Source organism: Acanthisitta chloris, unplaced genomic scaffold (genome assembly GCF_000695815.1).
Source record: "Acanthisitta chloris isolate BGI_N310 unplaced genomic scaffold, ASM69581v1 scaffold10379, whole genome shotgun sequence".
Lineage (NCBI taxonomy): Eukaryota > Metazoa > Chordata > Aves > Passeriformes > Acanthisittidae > Acanthisitta > Acanthisitta chloris.
Genome location: NW_008690819.1, coordinates 47,521 through 53,068, shown reverse-complemented (window position 1 = coordinate 53,068; position 5,548 = coordinate 47,521). Strand labels below are relative to the sequence as shown.

Sequence of the window (5,548 nt, the reverse complement as noted above, 5' to 3'; positions counted from 1 at the left end):
AATTCCTCAAACCTAGCTCATTTACTTCTGGATTTTTTTCAAAATACAGTTTTTCAGATAGCTTCTTTAAATTTTACAAGGTACAACCCACCTTGCCTCCCTTTGCAGGCTCTACCGCAGTACTGGATGTATGAAATTTATGTACAAGTTACGATTCAGTTTGCCTTTTGACTATTGAACAGAACAGTGAGTGTTCTGTTTTGTTTGCTGTGTTTCAAATATTTATTAACCAGAGAAACAGTTACATGTTTCTTGTGGCTTTCAGGCTCCAGGCAGGCCTGTTCTTTTCATTTTACAGACTACAAAGGAAAACAGATTATAGTGGCTTCAGATGAGATGCAGGACTCACACTAGATTTATGGCTCAGCATGGCAAACTTTCAGTCTGTCTCCAGTCTTATCGTGGAGATTTTTCAGGCCTGTCTTGGTGACCTTTTTGTATGCCATGCTGGATGGTGCATTTTCTCTGCCTTACTAGTATTGCAGCCTGCATTTTCTCTGAGCCATTACTATACCCTGTCCTGCTGATGTGTTCCTTAGCAATAACAACATCCACTGTAGACAATAATCCCACCGTGATACAATATGCTCTCTTACTGTCACGATAGCTGATTCTAAAGACATGTATCTCTAGAACAATATTCTTGTCCTACTAAAAAGCACACTCCATTTCAAATTATATTATTCTCTACATTTTTAACAATTAGACTCTGTTGTTCTTAATTCCATAGCCAGCATTCTGTTAAAAGGCAGAACACTTTATAATAGCCTCTTTAGTTTTCCTTTTATTACTCCACTGGCAAACTGCATCCTCAGTATTTCTCAGTCCTGGCCAATTTCCCCTTGAAGTTAAAGGGGAGATAATTTGGAGACTACAGCTATCAAATCAGACAGACATTTTTATTTGGAAAGCTATGAAACTTTGGCTAGCTTGCTGTTGTGACTGCAGTCCTAACAGCTGAGAGCATGTCCCAGTGGAGGAGTATAATTGTTTTCTGTCTAACCTAACAAAGGCCAGAGCTGGCACCTTTACAAGAAACTCATTTAATGAGCTAAATATGCTGAATTTAGCCTGTACTTCCTCAGTATACATGTGTGATAACAAAGGGATGGAATTTCTTCAGGGAAATTAAAGTGTAGGACTGTAGGGCATCGTATGGAGGTAAGCCTGCAGGCTTGCATTTGCTCTGCAGGGGCTCAAAACGTTTTTGCAAAGCTAGTAGCCTAGAAATAGGCTCTCGTAGGAGCCCAGGAATAAATATACCAAAACAAACCCCACAAACTTGAAGAAAAATTACCATAGGAATTCACTTGCCATTTAGATTAATGTCAAATTTGAAACTCACAGCTGTTTTTTCATTGATGTAAAACTGTACTAGAAAAAATATTTATACCAACCCCCCAATACCTCATTCATGCTTTATAAATCTTTCAACAGGTTTTCTTCCCCATACTCAATGAGGATTTAAAGTATTCTACCTATAACACCAAACTGGTCTTAGTCTTAATAGCCTCACTTTGGTCATGTGCACTAACCTTTTCCTCTTGCTTACGTTAAGTGTTCTTATGTGACAGTTTAAGCTCAAAGAATTTTACTTCTAGAAAACAAAGCCATGAGAAGGTTTCCCTAGCACCTGAACCAAGCATCCAAAGCTTGGTTCTATGGCTTCTATGCATGCCTAGCTGCACTGCATCTGCAAAGCAGAGCATGCACTTTAAACAGTGGCTTTTGGTCCTTTTGGAAGCGTCACGCCAATGCTGCAGCCTTTTCCTGTGCTGTTTGGTGAGACCACAGAGCATCCCAAGGCATGTGCCCTGGGTAGCAGCAGGTCAGATTTGCCAGCTCTGGAGGAGGACAAGTCAGCAGAACAGTCCTGAAACAGAGTGACATCAAATGTCACGTACGTGCAGTAGTGCAAGAGGGATGGGATCTTGAGAGCAGCAGATACGAGGTGAGCTGGGAAGGTGGGAAGCTTAATGAACTTGTTCTCAAAAGAGATGACACACACTCACCCACTCCTGTTTTCATGTTTAGTGAGACAACATTTTCAAGGGTTTCACTTTGAGACAACATTTTCAAGGGTTTTAGAAGTAATTACTTTCAATACAATAAATTACATTTAGATTGCTTTTAATCAATGAGAAATCAAATGACAGATGTAAACATTAGAGAGATCAAGGAAGCTATTACCAGTGTGATTTTAATTATTTACTTGACAAATCACTTCTGTAGGCAGTACCACCCCACTTCATGGATCCGACGGAAATTCAACCTCACTCCAATATTAACTGTTTCTGTTTTGTTCCAGAATTTAGCTTACGAAATCATTCTTACGCTAGGACAAGCATTTGAAGTGGCCTATCAGCTTGCACTACAAGCACGGAAAGGAGGCCATTCCTCAACCCTCCCAGAAAGCTTTGAAAACAAACCCTCTAAACCTATCCCTAAACCACGCGTTAGTATTCGGAAGTCAGTGGTAAGTAGAAGGTAGTTATGCATGCAAAAAAATACCCCAAATTCAGCCATATGGTTGAGAGTTAAGTGTACTAGAAGCTGTACACATAAAAATACCTCTTGAGTCAGAAATGCTCTGTCGTGCCACCTCTGCTCGTCAGGCAGCAGAGCTGTGTCACCACAGCACAGGCACAGCCGTTTAGAACAATTGCTTGTTTCAGACTCCTCCAGTTTAAGATGTTGCTTGCCTAGTGTTGTGTATATGTCTCTTACAGTAATTGCAGAGCTTTAATTGATGATTTGGTCTAAGCTCAGTTGTATACCTCTCAAACTCTGTGGTTCCGTGGACTTTCTTAATCACCTATCAGGAAATAAAATCTGCACTTAACTCGCTTGGTACACAATTACTGCATATGAATCTGAATCAAATTACAAATCCAAATCAATTTACAGATATCCCATCAGACCAAGCTACGTCTTTTGTTACCCTTTTGGGGTTTTTTTGATCCTCTCCAGACACTCCTATTCCAAAACTGGGATTTGGTATACCTTTTCAGCATTAATCTCAGACTCTCAAGAAATCAAGCTCATCAGAGCCTACATATTGGTTGTCTTTACAGTCCCTCCTGAAGCACAGAGATGAGAGAGAAATAGCCTTTTATGGTAGTGCTTTTAAAAAAATTATGAAAGCCATTTCAAATCAAGTGAGAATGTGGGCACAGGGTGATTTGGGAGGGAAAGGAGAAAAATGACCATGCACTGTATCATATTCACTGGTGATAAAGTTAGGACTGTACTGTATGATACTTAATTATTGGGTGAGAGGAAGGGGGAAAAAAGAAGTATGACTGTACACTTTGTCATCCATTGCCACAGAATATCCCTCCATAAAACATTTCCTGATGCCATCATCTGTCTCATTAGGAAACAGACTTCTCAGGATCAAGAGTGGCTTTATCGAACTATGATGTCCTATAGCCTGGGGGTAGACACAGCTCAGATCTCAACAGGAAGAAGAAAGCAGCCATGAGTACATGGGAGTGTAGACACCACCCTACTCGCTGCTGTAGGACTTTGTCGATTCAGGATTTGTTCTGTGTTCTGTTAGCTTAAAGAAAAAGCTTCTGCTCGAGCGGCTGTGCAGAGATGGTAACCCATCTGTATGTTTGTGTTTGTCTTAAAGCAAATAGATCCATCCGAACAAAAGACTCTTGCGAATCTACCGTGGATTGTTGAACCTGGACAAGAGGCCAAAAGAGGCATTAATACCAAGTATGAAACTACAATTTTCTGATCCAAAACTGTCCCCTTGTTCCTTGTTGTGCCTTGCACACCAAGCAGTCACAGCACAGCCTTTCCTTTATGGCAACGTTTCAATCCAGCAGAGAGGAAGACTGCACTGTATGAGTGGCCTTGTAACTAACAAAAAAGGCTGACAGTCATTTCTGGTGATGTCCTTCTTCCTGCAGCACTGACAGAAGAATGACACTATATGAAGACTTTTAAAATTACAGTCCACAAGAGGAGTGAGAAACCTTATTTTTCATGCAGTTCTCCCTTGTGACTCTGCCACAGTGCTTTCTTTGATTTCTTATTTTGGAATTCTACTTTTTAAAGAAAAAGAAAAAACAAAAGGTCTCTAAACTAATACTAATGCTGCCTATGAGTAGAGTATTTGATTGGGTTTTTTATTTAAATATTGGCAGTTTTTAATTGAAATAGAACCAGAATTAATAAATAGACTATTTGTGAAACCACTGAATTCATTAATAATTACTGTGTTGAATAAAAAACTCATTAAAGTGACAAGAAATTAGGCACCCTGATTTCTGTGTGCACTGATTTTATATGTAATCATTGATGTCCTTTGATCCTCTACAGAAATAAGAACCTCTTGCATTGTAGCAAAGGATCAGAGTTTTATGAACGGTTAGAAAAAGGTATTAATAATGCACAGAAAACATTTATTAGATATTTTTATGGAAGAGAAGTACTATAGGAAAACATATGACTATTTATGGAAGGAAGCCAGATTAATTATGAGAAATATTGTTTATTTTAAAGTTAAGGAAACGACTGCTATTGCAGCATTATGGAAACTATAAGAGTTGTAGCATCAGTGCACTGGATGTTCTGTGTGATCAGTCTGGAATGAAAGTGGAATGGTCATTCTACTACACCTACATATAGTTTATGCAGTTCAACATTGCTATAGCCATGAATTCTACTAGTATTTTTAAAAAGTAATCTCAGTGGTTATAAAAAAAATCAAAACCATGGATTTTGCTATCAAGATTTCTGTCACAGAAAGCTTGTTTGGAAGAGTGTTGATAAAATTCTACTGCAAAAGATTTTCTAAATAAAAATAGCAAGAAAAAGAAAAAAATTCCAAAGTAATAAAAATGTTTTCATGGAACAAAATAGTAAAGCATTTGGTTAATATTTGATTAAATAAGATTTACTTACTTTTTCTTTGAAGCGTTTTAATTTTTTTAATGTCTGTGGAGTATTTGTATAATACCATGATGTATATTTATGTAGAACTGAAATTATAACAGTACAAATATCATTATAGGAAAAAAATGACATTTTAACGTATATTGTTCTATCCAGTCAAATTGTGAATCATTTTGAAGTTCATTATAGAGGTATTGATAAATTGTGTGGTTGTCTTAATGTTTTTTTAATTATTATTTCATATCCAGCTGAGGTTTTTCAGTTAGAATCATCAGTTGGTATACTCCAAAAAATGGATAATTGAACTTGGTTTAAACCTGATAATTGTATATGGTTTAGTTAAACCTAATCATAGCGCTGAGTGATGACATCCTTTTAATACAGTATTCAATTTACTTGAACAAAATAGTTCCTTGTACATATTTTTGCCTATTCACTGTTGATATGTACTTAGTCAACTGACAGTAAAAAAAAAAATAACACTAAAAATATGGTACCAAAAGGAAAATTGTATAGGAGAACAGTAAATAGTAGCCTCACTGCAACAAATACTTATGTAAATATGCTTGGGCTTCCAGTTATAAATTTTGTAATTTTGTCATTTATTTATATCCTATAAAAGCACACAAAATAAAAT

General features: G+C 37.1%; 1 long non-coding RNA gene across 1 annotated transcript; it reads left to right on the top strand.

Moving 5' to 3' along the window:
* Positions 1–2,307: 2,307 nt before the first annotated feature.
* Positions 2,308–5,113, top strand: LOC103809160. The gene is made up of 2 exons (XR_624793.1): positions 2,308–2,476; positions 3,465–5,113. It is a non-coding gene; the product is annotated as an uncharacterized LOC103809160 (long non-coding RNA).
* The last annotated feature ends 435 nt before the right edge of the window (positions 5,114–5,548 follow it).